Genomic DNA, 23,813 nt, shown 5'->3' on the forward strand with positions numbered 1-23,813 from the left:
GAAACAGCTATTAAACTGAGTCCTCTACAATGGTAGAGCTATTTTAAAAAGTGAACAGTGAGAGACGAGTATAAAATTTCCAGTTTCCTGAGAAATATATATACAACTGATCAATAAATTATCTTGCCTTATAATTACAGCATAATCCTTCTATTGTCGCTATTATTTGAGAAAAATTCGATTTTTCCATTTATTTTTTTTTTACAGACTACGCATGCGCACATCTAGATTTCCGTAGTCGCCATACTTATTCCCTTACTCGAGGTATTCGGGTTATTTAGTTGAATTCCAAGCAGACTCTGAATACTAAAAAGTATACCTTCTTTAGTACATAGCTAACAAGATACTAATTAATCGTGTGACTAAAGCTTGATTAACGAGTTCTCCCTGAATACCGCTCTAAGAGTTAGGGATGCGCACGAGACAAGATTTGAGACTGTCTCGTCTCGAAAATGTGATGTAAAAGTGATGTCTCGACTCGAAAAATATATATTTTTCTATTGGAAGAGCTGTATCTCGACTCGAATTTTGTCAGGAAAATTCTGTCTCGACTCGTCTCGTGCGCACCCCTACTAAGAGTCTTATTTTAAGCTATAACATACATAGGGTGGAACAGTCAATAGGCTGAATATGTGATGCAGAGACTTGTAAAGTGAGCTGAACCAATCGTTTTCATGGAAAATGTCATTGAAAAATTGTAGGTGGAACGGGCTTGAAAATCAATCTTTGAACAGACCAAAAAAAAAAAAAAACTGTGAAACCGTAACAATGTTAATGGAGGATGGTATGGAATTGGGGGTCAACAATACATCCTTGGGCAGAAAATTTATTTACTTATTTGTAAGGTTGCCTACGACAAAAAAGTTAAGACTGTCTCGTCTCGAAAGGATGAGAAAGTGATGTCTGGTCTCGAAAAGTGTATCTTTTCCATGATAATTCTGACTCATCTCGTTTATTCAGCAATCTTTTAGATTCAAGACGCGACGTCACAACAAGAAACATAAGAACATTGAGCAAGGAAGTTGGCCATAATCTAAATATACTATCGTGGCATTTGTCTCGTGGAACTGAGCCGTAAGAAACCTGAGAAACCTCTTATGATCGCCAACTTCCGAATTTCAATCCGAAACCTCACTATTTGCGATATAAGAACGCTGCCCTATAGCCTGCGCCCAGAATCCAATAACGAGATTTCATCTTTACGGCAATGAACCTTCTGAGATCATAGAGTTCGTTTTGATAAGATGCATCGTGCTTTTCCAAGGAAGCCTTTTGTACGTAGAAGTGTTTCAACACACAGGCAAGAACCTACTCTTATCTTTTCTTTATTTCGACGGATGCAAGTACTTTAAACTTTCAAACGTGACCTTCATAATATAAACTTGGATATTTCCGGATCAACTACGGCAATATGATTGGCAGTTGGAATAGTTGTGGGAGGAGCAATAAATCTTAGGAAAGAAAACATGTTTTCAAACGAAACATTAGCGAAAGAGTAGTTATTCGCTGTCTTTACTGAGCGTTCAAACTTAATTTGGCTACGATTATTAGCTTCTCTACAAATCGCTTCTTTCTGGAGCAAAGGCGACTTGTGAGAGATGTCACAATGGTAAAAGAAAAAAAAAAGTTTCATCGCTTCAAAGGAAGGGATTAAAAGTTATCTAATATATTAATTGTTATAGATAACAGTTAGTACATTTAAAAAAATTTCTTCTTTTAGATTCAAACGATAAAGCTTTAATTTTAACCGGTGTGACTTCACTCACGAGCTTTCACTGTCTAGAGCAGCGTTTCCCAACCTTTCTCAACTCGCGGCACACTACGAGTGTAACTTGAATTCTCGCGGCACACTCATATATATTATTATTATTATTATTATTATTTATTATTATTATTATTATTATTATTATTATTATTATTATTATTATTATTATTATTATTTGCAAATATAAAATACCATGATAATTTTATTCTGTGATTATTGATCTTCTCACAGAGATGAAAGCTCGATCACTGGTTTTCCAATATGCTAATCCATTATACTTATTTTTTATTCTAATTTTAAATTAGAAAACAATTGCAATGAAATATAGGACTCAGATTTTTAAAAATAGGCTTTCTTTTTCGAAAACTGTATCCAACCTTTCACTAAGAACGAAGATTACTAAATAACGAACGAACAAACAAATGTCTTGTACTTTTAACTTTACTGTTTTAACCAAAACCGGTGCATATTACTGCAATCACACAGCTTGCGATGCGTCGAATTCAAAACACACCTGTTGAACAACAAAGTGTTGTTCTGTCATTCACATGCGAATGAGTGTTCTATGAATGTTCACTTGACGCGTACTGTATAAGTGCTTCCGTTTCTCGGTGTTAGTATGACTCTCAATTGAAGCATAACATAGCAGCTAACCGTGGAAATGTGTACGAGCCGAAATATTGTGTGCTACACAGTAGATATTTAGAATAATATATTACAATTACAGTAAGTTTTCCATGGTAGAAATTCATAGTAATGTGAAATACAAAAATATACATTTTCTTCATATGTCTTGCAATTTGGTTGCTCTAGAATTAATAATTTTGTTTCGATTTTCTCGCGGCACACCAGCGGTCCATTCGCGGCACACCAGTGTGCCGCGGCACACCGGTTGGGAAACGCTGGTCTAGAGCATACAATCCTGGGTTCGAATCTAGGTGAAGCGAAGCCTTTTAAGGCCATAGATGACCTTGAGTTCGTGGTGTCAAGAAACATGAATGATAACCAACTAATATCAAGAAAGCTTCCTTTGTATTAAGTGAATTTCACCATTATTGAAATCACGCACACTAGCAACTCCAAAACAAGTCGCAAGCCCACTTTGGACTAATTCACTCAACTTTACGCTCCGCTATCAATACTATAACATTCTCATGTGATCGAACACTCACAAAATCATCAACTCTACTACGCGTGCCGACTACGTGGGTGCTTCGGGGCTCCGGTAGAGACCTGCACGGGCCGAATTTTTCGGCCCGAGCCCAATCCAGCCTGAACGTACCTAGGCCCGGCCCAGCCCGGGCCCGAAAAGTTTTGCAGATTTTCGGCCCGAGCCCGGCCCGGCCCGATAAGTTTTTTAAAATTCTTGGCCCAAGCCCGGCCCGGGCCCGATAAATTTTAAAAGTTTTTGGCCCGACCCCGGCCCGATAATTTAAAAAAAAAATTAGCTCGAGAACCCCAATCTTCCTCAAAATTTAGTACTAAATTTGACCTAACCTCAGAAACATTTTCTAAACTCTGGTTCACAACCTGATGCTTGCCTCCCGAATGATAGGTCTACCATTGCCTCCTAGAACTTTGCCTGTCATCGAGAGAACAAAAACTCTATTCCCTGTAACAAAAATCTAACTTAATTGATATTTAGCATAAAGTGAAGATGGCAATATTGTTTAGCTACAGGCAAAACATTCCCACTCCTTCTTGTTATATTTTGAGTTCAGTGAAGGTCAAGGCCAGAGCTCAATTAACCGCATAATGCCTGCAATACTCTATAGTGAAAGTGGAGCCGCTAAGCAACACAAAGTGTAAATAGCTATTTGCCTTCTTTGTAACATTTTTCACGGACACACTTCTTCAACGTTTGGCTTTATTCCAATTATCGTTTAACGAAAGTCAATAATTATTAAAGAATTGCAATTGATGGGCCCCAGCCCGGTCCGACCTGAAGAGAAATCAGTGTCGGCCAGCCCAAGCCCGGCCCGGCCCAAAGAAAGAACAGTGTCGGCCCGCCCAAGCCCGGCCCGGCCCAAAGAAATTACAGAGTCGGCCCGCCCAAGCCCGGCCCGGCCCGGACCGTGCAGGTCTCTAGGCTCCGGCATCCACACAAATAATCTTGTGGGCACACCCACAAGATTTTTAATTTGGACCCGGGTTTAAACCCGTTTCTCTTGCGTTTAAATCAGCCATGTTATCGACTAAGCTAGGGCAGCCCCAAATTATCCTTATAGTACCGGTATATTTTACTTTATCACAGCATAGCAGTTTATGAAAGTATTCATAAAATATTTTAACTAAAAATAAAATATCGATCAAATATATCGAGATTTCCCTGAAAACATATAATACGTCTGCCATTGATATGCACCCACATAAATTTTGGAAAGTCGGTACACTTGAACCCAACATCACGTTCACCCGCCATTACACTCACATTATTTCGACATCACGCTTACTTGAGATCACATTCACCTGACATTCACGTCATTTCGATCTTACTCTTACATTTCGATCTTACTCAGGAATTAAAACTTGCGTTTACTCACTCTCACACTCACTTCGTGAGGTTGAGGTCCAATGAACGTGACTATCAACCTCTTGAATTCGGGAACCTTTGGTCATAAGCAGTAACAAAAAAGACAGTTTCATAGCGTGCTACAATATTGCTTCTCTTTCTCAGAAACTATTCCCAGAAAAGAGTACAAACTAGATCAAAAGTGTTAAGTGTCAAATAGGGCAAACACTTAAAACAATTAAGTCCGATGCAAAACCGCACAAGTCCACTTCTAACTGAAAATGACTTAAGACCGGGATAGTGTTTTTTATAATGTCGTGCATTAGTTCCGGTACAAAACAACATAGGTGGGAAGTTCTTAGAATCTGATGAAGAAAATGAAAGCAGGGGACCCACATCAGCTTTGGGGGTGACCGGGCTCCCTCGACCCTCCCCCCTAGGATCGGCGCCCTTGCTTGCCACTTTCTGTTTCAATATGAGATCTCTTAGTTTTAAAGTCTGCAACACTTTTATGATTTGAAACTGAACGTGTAAATTTGTTTCTTTATTGAAGTCCTTCAGTATATATTATGCTTGATCATACTGTGTGTGGAGCCAATATTAAATGGAACTGTTGGAAGCCACATCGTAAGATTATACCAACTTCCGTGATCTAGTAACAACCATAGCCAACTATAACGGTAATGTGAATATATTGTTTAATTACCGTTCGTATATATTTGTTGAAAATTGATTGATATTTCCCTAGTAGCAAGAGAGGTTTCGGTCAGTGGCGCGTGCTTGGCTTTTGGTTGTCTACGCTTGCACTTGGAACGCATGCTTTCATACAATCTGCCTTTTGTTGTACTTGCAAGCGATGCTTTAGACTCTCCAGAGAGCGTAGTAGCATCATTGGCCGTTGATTGGCTATTCACTTGACGACTTGTAAAATGCTTGAATAGAACACTAAATGCAAGGTTGCCCCCATGTAATTTCGTTACTGGAATCCAGCTTACGGCATACTTGCACGTTTTACAATCAAACTGGATGCAAGCTTGGCCGACTTGCAATTCAAGCTTACAGCAAGCGGTTTGGAAGTTGTCTCTGCCACTAGAGTTCAACCGACTTAAGAAAAGTGGTTATATGTGTAATGAACTTTAGCCAAACAACATAACTGAAACAAGACGATTATAAGTACTCTAATTTATTGTATCTTTTCTTCATCTGTGAAGGACACTTAATTAAGGCATCGTAAAATCATGAAAATTTACAATATTACTACTTTCAAAATATCTTAACAACGAACTAGAGAAACGTAACCATCGATGTTAATAATTTTTAACCAAATTTCTTGTATAGCTAAATAAATTTGTACTTGGCTCGTTCATTCCATGCTTTAAAGTATACCATTCCTTCTTCCAACAATAGCGATATATGCATATATTCTTTTCGTATGGATTCAGTATCTGAAGAAAGGTTCCATGTTTGACCTTGTTTTTAGCTTCAATATAAATCATATAATTTGGAAGTCAATCATAATTTTACAATATGGAACGCAAATCTATTCTGGTAAACAAACACCGTGTCCGTAGATTTTCTCGGGGTTCTCCCGTTTCATTCCATGGGACGTAAAACTTAAAAGATTTCATTTCAATTTCATGCAAATCAATTGCTTTTTATCGTATATGGTCCTACTACAATACATTTCAATTTTTCAAAAACGGCCTTTTAAGGAGTATACTGTTTTCGTAGGCAATTTGAATATTTTGAATATTTTTGTATGATACAAGAGAAAAATGAAATCGTAGACAATTTTAGCTGAACCTCTAAGTTCTTAAACGTTTCAGCAAGAAACACATCTGATGTAACTTGAAGAATATGTGCTGTACATTATCAATGTCTTTTTTATTGTCGTGACCTGAATGTTTCTATATGTAGGTCAGTTTATATGTCATGTTAGTCAAAGCCATGTTCATTTTTATCTAGCCCTATTCATAATGTTATGTTATATCTGTGCTCGCGTATAACAAACGGATAGTTGGAACACTTTTATTCTTTTTCATGCGCGCAATCCAAAGTTCGATTCATAACGTGAACAGATGGTTTTCGCTTCTGATGAAAGCTTGAAAAGTAACTGAGGCCCTAAAACCAAAACAGGACGTAAACTGAGCTGATGTGGTAACCATACATTTCTCAACTAACTAAAAATCTGGGTATATATATATATATATATACTGTATATAATATAAGTTTATTGTGAAACTTAGAGATGCAAAAAAGCCGGCTTTTTTGGGGAAAAAAACGAGAATTTTGGAAATTTTGGCTTTTTTCATTTTCATGATTTTTTCTATCTAAATAGCTTTCTTATAGTATATTCTATATTTAGATAAGAATTCCATGACCTAAATGCGATATTCCGCTCTGAAATTCACCATCAAGATGGATGGAGCACATGTTTTACGAATTAAAGCTAACATGAAGAATGTAGTATTTTAGAGGCAATTTTAGAGGCTATTTAACTTTATTTTAACTTTTGAGTTATCGACATTTTTTTCTTCTCTAGATCATTTTAATTTGTCATCCGTGTTTCATTTCTAAGAGCTTAGTACTCGAGCTCCTAGCGCAAAAGTTAAACTTACGTTTTTCTATATATCCGTCAAAGCGTACGTTTTCAATATATCCGTCAAACCGTACTTCCACATTTCTGTTATACTGTAGCTGTGCAACGATTTAGCAATAAGTTTCCGGATACAACCTTGAATACCAATTTATACAAATAATCAGTAGCGGATTTAGAAAAGTACTTTAGGAGGGGTTTCTCTGATTGTTTCGTTTTCTAAAAAGTCCTAATTTTATTTGGGAGGTGCTTCAAGTTTATGAGTACAGGCAGTGGCGTATTTACGATTTTGTTTCGGGAGGGGCTTTGCTAACTTTCGGGGGGGGGCTTTGCCTGGAAATGTGAAAATTCTGCAAGATATTTCATTTACTTTACTATACTAAGTAAGATTTCGGGGGGGGGCTTAAGCCCGGAAGCCACCCCCCTAAATACGCCACTGAGTACAGGCATAACTAATATTTCGTTTCGTTTATATGTTTAGCAATAATCTTCCGGATACAACCTTAAAGATCATTTTATACTGAGAATCAGTGGCGGATTTAGAAAAGTATTTTGGGAAGGGTTTTTCTTACTAATGTTTAGTTTTTCTAAACATTCGTAATTATTTGACGGGAGCTTAAAGTTTATGAGTAAAGGCATAACTAATAGATATTTTGTTTTTTGCAGACATTCCGTAACTTTGGGGAACAGGCTTCAGTCGAAAAGACCGCCCCCCTAACCTTCGCAAAACCGTCACTGCTGGCAATTAGTAATAATAACGATTTAAAAACAATAAGAAAGGAAGTCGGCCAACTCACAGTACACGCACTATTTCTACATTCACACATGGAATGAAGAAAAGCTTTGTCAGAATGGTCGAATGCTGGGTTGAATCCCTGACTTACTGATAGAAGCGCAAAAGCTAACCACTCAGTCATATTTGTTGTGCAGTTGTATTTATCTTAACTTAAATATATTCCGTAGTCCTTTTTTCTTGGGGGGGGGGGGGGAGTTCCGTAATGATATGTTGAATCCCTCTTGTTAAAAATTAAGAAGTCTTGAAGATTGGGTAAACGTGATGATGGTTATATAAAACTTAACTGTAGAACTTCAAGAATATACAGAACCAAAAGCTCTAGATGTTCAGCCTTTAAGTGTATCATATAAATCTAAGTATTTCTCTTATGTTTTATTTTAATTTTATTTTGTTTCAAAAAGAGGGTATGGAATATTTTGAAGTAAAAATAATACATACAATTTTGCTAGTTATTTGTGTATTTTTAAAAAAGAAGTGTTTACTTTTAGGGTTGGCTGGTTTAAAGCAACTTTTTTTTAATAACTGGAATCCAGCTTACGGCATACTTGCACGTTTTACAATCAAACTGGATGCAAGCTTGGCCGACTTGCAATTCAAGCTTACAGCAAGCGGTTTGGAAGTTGTCTCTGCCACTAGAGTTCAACCGACTTAAGAAAAGTGGTTATATGTGTAATGAACTTTAGCCAAACAACATAACTGAAACAAGACGATTATAAGTACTCTAATTTATTGTATCTTTTCTTCATCTGTGAAGGACACTTAATTAAGGCATCGTAAAATCATGAAAATTTACAATATTACTACTTTCAAAATATCTTAACAACGAACTAGAGAAACGTAACCATCGATGTTAATAATTTTTAACCAAATTTCTTGTATAGCTAAATAAATTTGTACTTGGCTCGTTCATTCCATGCTTTAAAGTATACCATTCCTTCTTCCAACAATAGCGATATATGCATATATTCTTTTCGTATGGATTCAGTATCTGAAGAAAGGTTCCATGTTTGACCTTGTTTTTAGCTTCAATATAAATCATATAATTTGGAAGTCAATCATAATTTTACAATATGGAACGCAAATCTATTCTGGTAAACAAACACCGTGTCCGTAGATTTTCTCGGGGTTCTCCCGTTTCATTCCATGGGACGTAAAACTTAAAAGATTTCATTTCAATTTCATGCAAATCAATTGCTTTTTATCGTATATGGTCCTACTACAATACATTTCAATTTTTCAAAAACGGCCTTTTAAGGAGTATACTGTTTTCGTAGGCAATTTGAATATTTTGAATATTTTTGTATGATACAAGAGAAAAATGAAATCGTAGACAATTTTAGCTGAACCTCTAAGTTCTTAAACGTTTCAGCAAGAAACACATCTGATGTAACTTGAAGAATATGTGCTGTACATTATCAATGTCTTTTTTATTGTCGTGACCTGAATGTTTCTATATGTAGGTCAGTTTATATGTCATGTTAGTCAAAGCCATGTTCATTTTTATCTAGCCCTATTCATAATGTTATGTTATATCTGTGCTCGCGTATAACAAACGGATAGTTGGAACACTTTTATTCTTTTTCATGCGCGCAATCCAAAGTTCGATTCATAACGTGAACAGATGGTTTTCGCTTCTGATGAAAGCTTGAAAAGTAACTGAGGCCCTAAAACCAAAACAGGACGTAAACTGAGCTGATGTGGTAACCATACATTTCTCAACTAACTAAAAATCTGGGTATATATATATATATATATACTGTATATAATATAAGTTTATTGTGAAACTTAGAGATGCAAAAAAGCCGGCTTTTTTGGGGAAAAAAACGAGAATTTTGGAAATTTTGGCTTTTTTCATTTTCATGATTTTTTCTATCTAAATAGCTTTCTTATAGTATATTCTATATTTAGATAAGAATTCCATGACCTAAATGCGATATTCCGCTCTGAAATTCACCATCAAGATGGATGGAGCACATGTTTTACGAATTAAAGCTAACATGAAGAATGTAGTATTTTAGAGGCAATTTTAGAGGCTATTTAACTTTATTTTAACTTTTGAGTTATCGACATTTTTTTCTTCTCTAGATCATTTTAATTTGTCATCCGTGTTTCATTTCTAAGAGCTTAGTACTCGAGCTCCTAGCGCAAAAGTTAAACTTACGTTTTTCTATATATCCGTCAAAGCGTACGTTTTCAATATATCCGTCAAACCGTACTTCCACATTTCTGTTATACTGTAGCTGTGCAACGATTTAGCAATAAGTTTCCGGATACAACCTTGAATACCAATTTATACAAATAATCAGTAGCGGATTTAGAAAAGTACTTTAGGAGGGGTTTCTCTGATTGTTTCGTTTTCTAAAAAGTCCTAATTTTATTTGGGAGGTGCTTCAAGTTTATGAGTACAGGCAGTGGCGTATTTACGATTTTGTTTCGGGAGGGGCTTTGCTAACTTTCGGGGGGGGGCTTTGCCTGGAAATGTGAAAATTCTGCAAGATATTTCATTTACTTTACTATACTAAGTAAGATTTCGGGGGGGGCTTAAGCCCGGAAGCCACCCCCCTAAATACGCCACTGAGTACAGGCATAACTAATATTTCGTTTCGTTTATATGTTTAGCAATAATCTTCCGGATACAACCTTAAAGATCATTTTATACTGAGAATCAGTGGCGGATTTAGAAAAGTATTTTGGGAAGGGTTTTTCTTACTAATGTTTAGTTTTTCTAAACATTCGTAATTATTTGACGGGAGCTTAAAGTTTATGAGTAAAGGCATAACTAATAGATATTTTGTTTTTTGCAGACATTCCGTAACTTTGGGGAACAGGCTTCAGTCGAAAAGACCGCCCCCCTAACCTTCGCAAAACCGTCACTGCTGGCAATTAGTAATAATAACGATTTAAAAACAATAAGAAAGGAAGTCGGCCAACTCACAGTACACGCACTATTTCTACATTCACACATGGAATGAAGAAAAGCTTTGTCAGAATGGTCGAATGCTGGGTTGAATCCCTGACTTACTGATAGAAGCGCAAAAGCTAACCACTCAGTCATATTTGTTGTGCAGTTGTATTTATCTTAACTTAAATATATTCCGTAGTCCTTTTTTCTTGGGGGGGGGGGGGAGTTCCGTAATGATATGTTGAATCCCTCTTGTTAAAAATTAAGAAGTCTTGAAGATTGGGTAAACGTGATGATGGTTATATAAAACTTAACTGTAGAACTTCAAGAATATACAGAACCAAAAGCTCTAGATGTTCAGCCTTTAAGTGTATCATATAAATCTAAGTATTTCTCTTATGTTTTATTTTAATTTTATTTTGTTTCAAAAAGAGGGTATGGAATATTTTGAAGTAAAAATAATACATACAATTTTGCTAGTTATTTGTGTATTTTTAAAAAAGAAGTGTTTACTTTTAGGGTTGGCTGGTTTAAAGCAACTTTTTTTTAATAACTGGTTTAAACCAAAATATATATATATATATATATATATATATATATATATATATATATATATAAAAAGAACGAAAAATGCTAATCGTGGGAACTTCATGGTGGCATTTCCACATATCAAACCACCTGCAATAGTTTTATTTCCCTTTCATCTTTTAATCAAGATGTCCCATGTTCAATTCTCGGTCGAACCACAACTCTTCTTTCATGCGTAAACCAAGTAGCGGTTTGAATGTCACTTTAAGCGAAAGTCTTCTCCTTGATAACCTCGGTATTACGTAAGGATGTTAAACCTAAACATATGAAACGAAACCAAATTGTATAATTCTGCATGCCTAAATGCCTGTTTTATAAAGAAGCCAAGATTGCTTAAATATATTGATAGAAATTGGCAAAATTTATTAATTGCCTACGTAGCTTCCAACATTAGCTTGGATTGGACTTTCAATGATATCTACGTCCTAAATTTTTAATTTAATACCTCAGTTTTAGCGTACTGATTATGATATGTTGACCTTTAAATTTTACATGCAAAGCAATAACAGGTGTTAAATTCCTGTTATTTCCTGTTATTGTTTTACATTTCAAGTAATGGCGGGATTTTCCCGATGGCTAGGGCGGGAGTTTCTCAATTTAAGAAATTTACTGACCGGACTTCTTTAAGCTTATGGGACTTCTTCTAGCATAACCCCGCTGTTGCATAACAACACCAAGGCGAAACAAACTTATTTCTGTGAATATGTAATATAAATACAGAAAGCAAAATATCTAAACCAAAAAAGCCTGGTTTAAACATCCCCCCAAACATTTTCAGAAACAACCATGGTTCTTGCCAACTCTGCTTACTTTTGTATATAGGAGGTTAAAAAATTCTTATTATATACATTGGTTAATCCTTTGGAATTCATAATGTAAATATGTTGAAGTAAAATTGTTTGAAATATCTTTTCGAAATTCATGGTTTATTTTCGAGGTTTTATATTATTATCAGCATCAACCACTAATTAAGTGACTTTTTGTGTTATAGAGAAGCGAAACAGTCTGCTTTATCAATTTAAAGCAGAATTTTGAAAAAAGACCAAAATTTCCCAAGCAAAAAAAGGGAATCAGAAAAAACCGAGTTTTTTTCCAAAAAAGCCGTTTTTTTTCCGAGCCCTTGCATCTCTAGTGAAACTACGCCTAACAGCGTAGAGAATCAATATAACGTCTAAGTGGCACGAATCTTCCAAGAGAAACCTCGGCGTCCTCCTGAGGACACTTATTTTGGAGCAAAAGACCTCATTTCACTATAAACTTACATGTTGATGTTGCGGGTTTTCTTGCTGCGGACTGTACATATATTGACTGCGTTATGAGACGTATGAACTCTTATGGGGCCGCTGTGGCTATGTGGTAGAGCGTTCACCTTTGGTTCATGGGGACCTTGCTTCGATCCCAGCTTGCGCCAAGTGAACTTTGTGGTGGACAAACACCGTGAGCGTGGGTTTTCTCCGGGTCCTCCCGTTTCTTCCCACTCTATTTATTCCACCATTTCATTCATTTCTCATCATCACCGTCTCCTTTAGTCTAGCTGGCATAACCGTGGGACGTAAAACTTAAAGATTTCATGTATTTTATCAACTGTTATTCCTTCTGTCTATTTTTTTTAAACATATATTCTCATTTGTGAATATATTGCTGATCAATGGCGTAATGGCAATTACTATGATGGAAATACGAATATGTGGCAATTCCAGGATATGAAATATACTAAAGTTCTAGACCAAAAAGAATTTTCATCACATATTTTTATTGTTACAAACAACAATTTAAAGGACATTCATAAAATCCTTAAAATTACAGCAAAATAGGGTAATAATGAAAGATTAAACTTACCTAATCCGCAAATTTAGGTTGCCAGCTTATGGACTAGAAATGTAGAGCATACAAACACATCGTATCGATTGATTTTTGGTTTTGTGTAAGGATTTGCTTAGGGAGGAGAGTTGTAACTTGAACTTTGAACCTTTAGTGTAATTGGCCAGTCATCTCTGACGATATGACTTTTTTTTTTCCTCCCATGTGGCGAGAGATGTTAACTTTTCTTCTTCTTTTTTCCTTATTTATGTGTACATGAGTTTCACTTAATATTGACTTCTTTAAGTTCACAGTTCCTTTCGACACAATAAAAAGATATAGGAACAGAATGGATTATTATAATACTTGTGAAAAGCTAAAGTAGATTGAAGAATAGCAAAGATCAAGGTTGCACATGTTGTTGCCTTGTGATAGGTGCTATTGCACGTGTGTCTATTAATACTATAGTATCTAATTTTTATATTAGCACATATAGTAAATACTAGGGATGGCCACAAAGTTCCGGTGGAACCGGTTCTCGGAGATCCGGTTTTCAGAACCGGTTCTGGAACCGGTTCCGGACCTGGATCCGAAATCCCGGTTCCAGAACCGGATCTTAGGAACCGGTTCCAGACCTGGATCCGAAAACCCGGTTCCAGAACCGAATCTTAGGAACCGGTTCCAGATCTGGATCTGAAAACCCGGTTCCAGAACCGGATCTTAGGAACCGGTTCCAGACCTGGATCCGAAAGCCCCCAAAGACCCGTAAAGGAAGCAAAAGTTCACCTTCAAAAGAAATGCAAAGAGGACCATGCGTTTGTGCCTTCCCGCCCAGACCCACTTGTGCCTCCAGAAAAAAATTTTGGTCAACCAGTGGGTGTTTAGCCAAATGAGTTGGCCAGTTTGCCTGTTTAGCCAATGAGTTTGCCAGTTACACAGTTTATTTAGCCAAATGAGACAAGCTGCCGCCGCCTAGGCGCCTGCATGTCGCTTCCACCATTTCATCTAGCATACTGTTCACAGCCTGCCAGCAGCGCGGGTTTAGCGTAGGGATGGTCATAAAGTTTCGGTTCTTGGAGATCCGGTTTTCAGAACCGGTTCTGGATCCGGTTCCAGATCTGGATCCGAAGAACCGGTTCCAGACTTAAATCCGAAGAACCGGTCCCAGACCTGGATCCGAAGAACCGGTTCCGGAACCGGATCTTCTAGAACCGGATCCGTTCAGACCCGAAAACCGGTTCCACCAGGAACCGGCTCTGGCCATCCCTAGTAAATACTGGAAACGATTTGCTTTGGGATTACTTTCCAGAACGAAGAAACACGTGTTTTGTTATCATACCTATGGATAGAGCTGTGTTACATATTTATCAGTATTTTCAAATATTAAACACCAAAAATCGCAAAAAAAAATCTAAATTTTCCACTTTATTATCAGTGATTACTCGGGTTAGCACGGGTTAGTGTTGTCCACGAGACAAGAAATTTATTTTGAAATTTGAGACGAGACGGGAAAGATAACAATTATCGTTTTTGTTTCCAAGACAATGTGAGAAATTTCTCGAGTCGCGTGGAGAACACTAATCCTTCCAAGTTTTATTGCTCAAACACTGTTCCAGTATTCTAGTATTTGATTCATAGTATAGAAACTACGAGGTGCTACCCAGAATATCCGAGAATGCCAGTGTAAAAAACAGAAAACTATACTTATGTCCTAATGACGTCCGTCACCTTCAAAGTAGTCCTCTGCATGTATGCAACGATACTAAGCGTTGTTCCTACGTTTGGAAGTACTTCTGACAGTCCGCAGGATGAAGGCTGTTCAGAACCCGTTGCGATTCCTGAACGCATGTCTTCAATTGAGCCGAAACGTCGCTCTTTCAACGCGAGTTTATCTTCGGGAACAGGTAGAAGTAGCACAGGGGAGTAGGGAGGGTGGGGGGGCGTTGCCATGTTTTCTTGGCCAGAAATTCCTTCAGAACGAGCAAGGTGTGCGCGGGCGCGTTCTCATGGTGCAGCAACCAGTCTTTCGTTTGCCACAATTCTGGCCGTTTACGCCGAACATCTTCCCTAAGTCTCTTCAAAACCTCGCAGTAATTAAATTTTCTCGTTGACATTCTGACCAGAATGAACAAACTCCTTATACATAATTCCTCGAATGTTGAAAAAAATTATGAGCATCGATTTGATGTTGCTGCAAACTTGTCGAGCTTTTTGTTTCGGTTTTGTGATGATTGCTGCTACGTTCCCGGATCATAACCATAGACCCAAGATTCATCACCTGTAATGACTCTGGATAAGAAGTTTGGATTCTCTCGAACTCTTTGTTGCAGCTCATTGCACGTCTGAATCGTGATAGTTTTTTTGTCGATGCTGAGAAGGCGAGGGACAAACCTCGCTGCAATTCGTCTCATGTTTAGTTCATAAGATAGAATTTATTGACATGTACCGTACGACAGTCGAAGTCTGTTACAAACATCATGAATTGTCTGCCTTCTGTCTTCGTGAATCACATCACGCATTTTCGTGATGATCATTTCTGGTGTTGTACATGTTGACGACCTAACATGTACCGTACGACAGTCGAAGTCTGTTACAAACATCATGAATTGTCTGCCTTCTGTCTTCGTGAATCACATCACGCATTTTCATGATCATTTCTGGTGTTGTACATGTTGACGACCGAACATGTACCGTACGACAGTCGAAGTCTGTTACAAACATCATGAATTGTCTGCCTTCTGTCTTCGTGAATCACATCACGCATTTTCATGATCATTTCTGGTGTTGTACATGTTGACGACCGAACATGTACCGTACGACAGTCGAAGTCTGTTACAAACATCATGAATTGTCTGCCTTCTGTCTTCGTGAATCACATCACGCATTTTCATGATCATTTCTGGTGTTGTGCATGTTGACGGCCGATCAGAATTGTTTCTCATCTCCCACAGATTCGTGTCCTTCTTTGAAATAATTGAACCACTCAATTGTTCTTGCTCGACTGAGTGCACTCTCACCAAATGCCTCTTTCTGCATGCGGCGGGTTTCGGTTGCAGTTTTCTTCAACTTAACACAGAACTTGATGCAAATCCGTTGCTCCTTAACGTCAGCCATTTGGCAAATCGCAGAAGCACTGAAACACGTCCTGACACTCACAACTACAACTCACAACTGAATGCGCCACAGATGATGTCACTTTGTGTTGCAGTAGACAATACATGTACCTCGAGACATCTATCGACGGAATGTCGTACTACTAGGGTTTGCCTGGTAAAAAAAAAAATCTCGAATATTTTGGGTAGTACCTAATACGAACACAATGAATAACCTTTATCAAATTTAAAGGCACGCAATTACACAGTGTACTCCAATAATAGATTTGGTTTAAATGTTGCTGTATCAACCCCTTCGTAGACCTCTCGTGACAGAGAAGGATTCTGATGACTTCTAGATAAAAAAAATCAGGGAATAAATTTTGTGCATAAATTTAGAAAAGGAGATGAGAAAATCGTTTCGAGAGTCCAGACGAGACTTCTACAAAACTTACGAGACAAGACCAGAAAAACTAATTTTTCGTCTCGTCTCGTTTCACGAGCAACACTATCTTGCTCACTATCTTCAGTGAAGCTCGAGCTCACTAATCATAATATGATGTTAAGACTGTCTCGAGCTCGCACTGGCTCAGTCTCATGCTCACTGTTCTCAATAAGGCTCATGCTGAGGGGTCGAATTCGCCATCCTTACTGTGATTCACATTCACTCGTGCTTGCGCTAACTACTCGTAACTTCGTTGCGGTTTCCGTTCGCTCTGGTTTAGGTCGAAAATCATACTGACAATTTCAGTGTTAGAGTTCCGAGTTATGTAGATGCATCCATCCGTGAATGAGGACCGATAACTCCTGCTTCTTATATGTTGTGGAGGTATGGCTGAAATGTGTGAAGATGTGAGCATTTCCAGACGCAACTCTCGCAGTCGTCGTTATCATGACTTAGCAGTCCTTCTCAGGACTAAGTGCTTTTTTTAGTTTTTAAAATACTGTTGGCATTTTGTATGTACGGCATGGGAAATTCAAAGCAATTGGAGCCCGGGGTGGCGTGCAGTTTGGAGGCGTCTCCATAATTTTTGAGCTTGCTGGTGTATATCTGTCGTCAGCATACGTAATGTCTAGATGGGGCGATTGGGCGATGCATGTTTTTCTGGAATATCCTGAAATTTTGCAGAGGAAGCTTGATAGTCTTGGAGACATGGCCCCAGGCAGGGTGTATATAGCAGAGGCGCGGACGATCATGCTATACCACGAATGCGAGTCTTGTTAGTGAATACAAAAGAACATAGAATGTTAGAGATTACTTGTAGTTTGTTTTTCGCTTTCCCTGCGCTTCGTTGTAGATGTTCATTGAAAAGAAGTTTTCTGTCTAGGAAGAGTTTAAGATACTTCACCCGCGGTTGTTGTGTAAGCAATTGCTCATTGAGGTAGAGTCGAAGTAGTTACTTTCATCTACGGGTGGAGTGGACACATTGCGTATTGAGGTAGTCAGAGTAATGACCATTTCCATCTACGGGTGAAGTGGACACAGTGCGTCTTCTAAGCATATACCTTGAAGTGACTTTTCGTTGACCAACCTTCTAATCTGTCAAGATACCTTTGAAGTTGGAGTTGGCCATAGCGGATGTTCTTGTTCTTTGCAAAAGTCGCCAATATGGTAGACGGTGTGTTAGGTATATCTGCCGTTCTTCAACAGAGGATTGGAGGTAAGCTGGATCCTTGTGAAACTGAAGCTGTGATACACTTGGTAGTGGAAACATTTTAGAAGCGAACTCGAAAGGTACGTTGTGTGGGAAAAGATGCTGTAATACGTATTACTACTAATGGAAAGGCTTATGTATACATCTTGTAGATAAGCCCATGCCAGACCTGATCGAAGGCTTTTCGACAATTAGAAAAATTCCTAGTGTATGGACCATATCATTGAAATCATAGGTAATATATTCAATAGTTCTGTTCAACTGGAAAAACAGCGCAATAGCCCAGACGGAGTGCATACTGATGGTTTAGTAGAATGTCATTGTTCTGAAGATATGTAAGATGACGTTGCAAAATGCGTTCAATGTCTTTTCCCAAATGTGAGAGAAGAATGATCGACTGATTGGTTCTGCGGAAATAGGTGGTTCTTGCGATTTGAGAATCACAACAATGGCAGCTTCACTCCAGCAGGTTCGAAAATGTTCATATTGAAGCACAGCGTTAAAAATTTTGCAGAGTAATACTGGCAATTTGCGAGGTCTTGTTTTATGGCTGCCGTAGGAATGGTATCTTTTCCTGTAGCCTTTCTTGCTGAGAGAGCTCTGATTTCGATCTGAACTTCTCGAATCCCCTCCCCACCTTCTTTGTTTCACCAATTACTTCATCATTATTAATTTGTATTTTTCCATTGTGTCTTTGGTATTTGCTGTGGTTCATTTCCAAATAATTAAATTAATTGACAAAACTATCTAAAATAGTCTTAAAAGGTACAATGGATATGTGGAACTATCAAACTGGCAGGTGTTACATCCGTCATTTCCAACTGGTCGAGTTATGACGTAGAAGCACAGATTTTTACAATCAGAGGAAAGCAATCAAAGCAAGAGTGGAAGAGGTATGGTAGGAGAAGCACACAAGCAAGTGTTGGCAGATTATGCGTAGCAATGAGCTTACGAGTAGTTTGCTTGTAAAACCACCGATGACGCAGTCGATGTTCCTGTTTACCCGTCACCACTGTCCTGCATCAACGTCAAGTTTAGCTACCAGTTCCTTTCCTTCTTATTTATAGACTGAAATAGTAATGTCGTCATTTCCTCTTCGTTACCATGGTGATCGCCATGTTGTTTTCTAAACAAACGGATGAAGCGATAGGAATACTATGAAGTATACTGTTAATAAGAACACTCAGTTAATAATAATTTTAGAATATTTTTAAGACAAAGTAAAGTTGACAGGAAAAGATACAGATTAAGAATATGAGTCTACTATATAGAAAATTTACGAGTAAAATCTAGTAATTAATGAAGTAACATATCATCATCATCATACGTATTCTGCCTTTATTGCCAGGTCACTTGCCGCAGCTGAGAAGCTTCCATGCTCCACGGTCCTCCGCTAACCTTTTCGTCTTCGTGTATGATCTTTCTGTTTTAATATCATCCATTAATTGTAGTCTCCTTCGCCCCTTCCCTCTGTTTCCCGCCACCATACCCTTTAGGACGTCCCTCATGATACAATCTCTTCTTAGGCAATGTCCCAACCAGTTTCTCTTCTGCCGTAGGAATGGTAACATATAAGAAACTTTTTTCTACAGGGGGCACATCTCTAGGTAATCTGAAAAGATAGGAATTGCATAAGTAATGCCAACGCCATTACCAGGTAATGCATAATGAACAAAAGCAACTACACGCAATGCAAACACTCGTAAGGTACAGACTGATGAGCTGTCGGCACAATGAAAATAGAACAAATACTTCATTTGTCTGCAAGAAAAAATAATTGTCTACTTCGAAATCTTTTATGTTAATTATATTGGCATATTCCGATATTTTACGCCCACCCTTTAAAATATGAGTACATAGTTAAAGTGGTTACAAAATAAAGAAACAACCAAGAAAAAAAGACAAGAAGCTTGTAACCATATGCGTTCTGAGAATTTTCAATCTGGACCAATTTCTGGTCGGTTAGCATGCATCGGATCTTTCCTTATATTTCCTACTTACCTTAAAGATATAACAAGGAAACATCCAATTATGAGTGGCTCAGCATAAGTTTTAAACACTATTTTTATAGACCTACACGTTTGGAATGTAATGTGTGATACCGATGGTACTACATAAAATTTTTCCACAATTATTTAAATTAAATATCCGATAATAAATAAGCTAAATATATTTTGACACTTAATGTAACCTCTAAATGTATAAAACACAAAATCTGCGATACCAGGGTAAACATTCCACTTTCAACGCTTAACATATTTTAACATATTATTTATCTAATTGCTTGCTTTTTCTGTTTTCATTGTTTCATTCATTGGATATTGTTTTTTTACATATTCAAGTGTTTGTTTTCTCTAACGTTTGCAATCCGGACGTTAACAGTCGCTGTTTTCGCTTTGTACTTAGATTCTTAGGCCATGCTGTTTAGAAAATAAAACTACGATCACCATACCAACGTGACGGATGTGACGTCACACTATTTCAGTCTATTGAGAACGATAGCAGCAAAATCTGACCTCACAGAGCTTTTAGTTGGAAATGACTTGTTTCTTCAGTGGATTTCGAAATTAAATTTGGTAAAATGAAGATGTATGGCTTATAATAAACATGACTACACTGTCTTTACTGTGCATATCTGTGAATTCCGTGGCGTTGCAACCCATGAAAGATTAAGCTATCCAGATTTTTATAAAATGGGTTATGCGTTGTCAGTACATTGGCTTCCATCACCATTATTTCTGGATTGCATGTCTGGAGTTTGATACTTCTTACTTCAAATAGACTCTCTCCCATTAACTCACAATGCAATGGCTTATGCAAAGGGAGGATTATTTCCTTGTAACCTCCCCTCTTGTACAAGATATAAAAAATATGTATAAAATTAAGGTACGAATTTGAAAAACGTGCATGTCCTCAGTGGACATCAACTAATGTGCTTAAACACTCTATTTGATGAAATTATGTGCACGTCACTGGCTAGGCCAGTAGCGGAAATTTTGTGCCAAAACTAAGAATGGAACCCGGAACCAATCACTAAAAATGTTTTGTCCATAGATTAGTATTTCTAGAATTTCAAGTGTTATAAATAAACAGGACAATGGTAAAACATGATGTCACTTTTTAATTTTTCGATCTGGTAGTTGGTCACAATAAGATTTATATGCTGGAAAATGATAATGGCTCAATTAAAAGTTGAAATGAAATCTAAGTTCTACGTCCCACGGTTATGCTACTAGGCTAAAGGAGACGGTGATGATGAGAAACGAGTGAAATGAAGAAAGTAAGAGGAAGCAGGAAAAACTTGAGAAAACCCAGGCCCATGGTGTTTGCCCACTAGAAAGCTCACTTGGCGCGAGCTGGGATCGATCCAAGGGCCCATGCACCAGAGGTGAACGCTGTACCACTGAGCCATTGCGGGCCCTTGATTAAAAGTTATCTGCTTGGCAGCATATTTCGCTGTCATCAGTGAACCAACTGAAAGTATTTTAAATTTAATTCATAAGGTCATAATTTGCTTGCCTGTACAGATTTACAGTACATATCATGTTTTGACATTCTCGTCTAGAAACACTAAGCTGTCACTAAAATCCATAAAGACGTTAACGTCAGCTAATCAACTCAAATCCCATCGCTGTGCCAGCAGCGTAATCCAGATGTGGAATTATTACTATCTATGAGCAACAAAACAAAATATCAGTTCACTCACCTTTTAAAACATTTCAGTTGTTGCATGTTTTCATCTATTCTCTGATAATCTGCTGCTTGACACCGACATGAAGCAGGACTGTGATGAAGATAAATAAAGAAATTAGTGTGGGAAATTTTAGTTCTTACTTTTTCTGTGTAATCATGTTAAGGAGTGCTGATCTGTGCAATCACATAATGCAAAGCGAAGCAAAATTTCTTGACCTAGAAGACGTTTTGAAACTGTACAGGAAGGGTGAAAGAACTCTAGGATAAACTTGTTTCTAATGACCTTAGATATGATTGCTGTACTTAAATTTCTTTCATTTTAAATGAAAAAAATGAAAGGAAGTCTTTAAGTTTTACGTCTCTCGGTTATGCCGGTTAGGCTAAAGGAGACGGTGATTATGAGAAATGAGTGAAAATAGTGGAATGAAGAAAGTGGGAGAATCCCGAGAAACCCCACGAGCACGGTGTTTGTCTACCACAAAATACACATGGCGCGAGCAGGGATCGAACCAGGGACCTTAAGCACCGGAGGTGAACGCTCTACCACTTTTTTTCACTTTATTATTATTATTATTCACTTATTATTTGCATTATTGTCGAATTACAATAATAAAGTTACATGATTGACAGTTATAATTACATTCTCAGTACAGAATATGTAACATAAAAATTTATAAAGATTGACCATAGAAGAGATAATTCAGATAATTAACAAATAATATTTTCTTTGTTGGCGGAGGGAATTTACCATATCGTAAACACAGGAAGTCCTTGTACGTGTGACGTGCTTCAGGAGAACAAGGAGACAGAATAAATTCAATTGTGTTCGCACTCAGCCAAATGACAGAATGATGTTTCTGTTTTGGAAAATACTTGAAATCAGGTAACAGGAGCATCTGGACAGTAACACAGTCGAAGCTGATTTTACAGAGGTATTGAATCATTTCACAATACATTTCCCAAATCGTTGTTGATCTGTTGCAGAGCGTGAGACGATGTTCCAACGTATCCAACGTACCACTCAGCTACCGCACCCCGTCATTTTAAATGAGTTAGTAGTATACCTGATTGAACAATCAATTCTAGGACACACAGTAGAAATGATATCGCAATTTAAAAGAATTTAGATTTCCAAACTGTTCTGTGGGGTATTGAGTAAGGATATGGAAAGTCTTATTTTACTACGAGTATTGCGTCCATCTTTCTGTCTGTTAATTTTAATTTTTAAAGCGGATTCAGTTTGCTAACAAGGAACGGACATGAACGTGACATCTGAACATCGGAATCAAACCTGATAAATTCGATAAACACAACAAAGACATGTTCATGCACAAAAAATTAGGTGTCATGCACAACGGAGGAAATCCCTGGGACCTATTAACCCTGTTAGTAAGATCGTAGACTTGCAGTGAAATGGCTATTGCATCAACACTGTTCATTGGAAAGTCATGATTTATAGCTCATTCTTTTTAGCATGAGACAAACTTTCCAGAGGTGCTATGTGTTGGAGCCCATAACGTGCCTGAACAGGGAAAATTGGGAGAACGTCGGGAAAATCCCTCCCATCAACTTTGGACCCCTCTGGAGTAGCCCCGGGTAAAAGTACACAATCCAAATGTATCTCAAAAAATACTACAGGGGATAAGAAATTACTGTACCAAGTTTTGCATTGATAGACAGAATAGGTATGAGGGGAAAGTGTTTATTGGTATACAAGCTTTTCTCTCATAACTATTCCGTCGAGTCTGTTAACTTGAATGAGTTATAAGATGAAAGAAATAATTTTACTAGAGATATAGCAGAACGCATTTAGTTTGCTAATATACTGCAATCTACATTGACCCAATTGCTACTGTTCTCTTTAAATAAACTAGATCGCGATATGCAGTCTTAGAAGTTCATATGTTGTGAACTACGCTGCAATGTCAAGGTAACGAGTGCAAAACATGATGTACTTATTAGCTTGTTTTCTTTTTTTACTATTCACAAGCATGCAACTCGTCTGCATCAGATTTAATTATTGCAATTTGTACTTACTATATATAGGGTGATTCAGAGAAATCTCACTCTTACAGCACCAAAATTCTATAATGAATTGAAACGCAAGGATGCACTAGATCTCAAAGGGATTAAAGGATTGTCAAGTTTATGTTTTTTGCCCTCGCGCACCTCTTGCCCGTGGCACATCAGTGCGTGTTCTTCCTTTACACTACACAGATAAGCAGTGGCGTCGTTTAAACCGTTTAACAAGTGGTTCTATGATTAGTATAATATATAGTGATGATAATTATATATTTCTATAATTATATCAAATTTCCTTCCGAAGCGATGCAATTTCCCGGGTTAGATACAAACTTCCTACCCAACCAACTAAATTAATATTTTTCTTCTAACTGTCCAAAGATAGTAGCCAC

The 23,813-nt window shown here is 37.6% G+C and overlaps 1 protein-coding gene across 1 annotated transcript in view; it reads right to left on the reverse strand.

Annotated features, from left to right (window-relative positions):
• LOC145666437 (clavesin-2-like) overlaps positions 1-13,156 on the reverse strand; it is an 81,024-nt gene extending 67,868 nt beyond the window's left edge. Inside the window, exon 1 of the mRNA XM_081733663.1 lies at positions 12,999-13,156. The gene's annotated coding sequence lies outside the window, so the exon portion shown is untranslated. The remainder of the gene's footprint in view (positions 1-12,998) is intronic.
• Positions 13,157-23,813: the final 10,657 nt, after the last annotated feature.

This window comes from Thermobia domestica, chromosome 12, assembly GCF_964235325.1.
Source record: "Thermobia domestica chromosome 12, izTheDome1.hap1.1, whole genome shotgun sequence".
Classification (NCBI taxonomy): Eukaryota; Metazoa; Arthropoda; class Insecta; order Zygentoma; family Lepismatidae; genus Thermobia; species Thermobia domestica.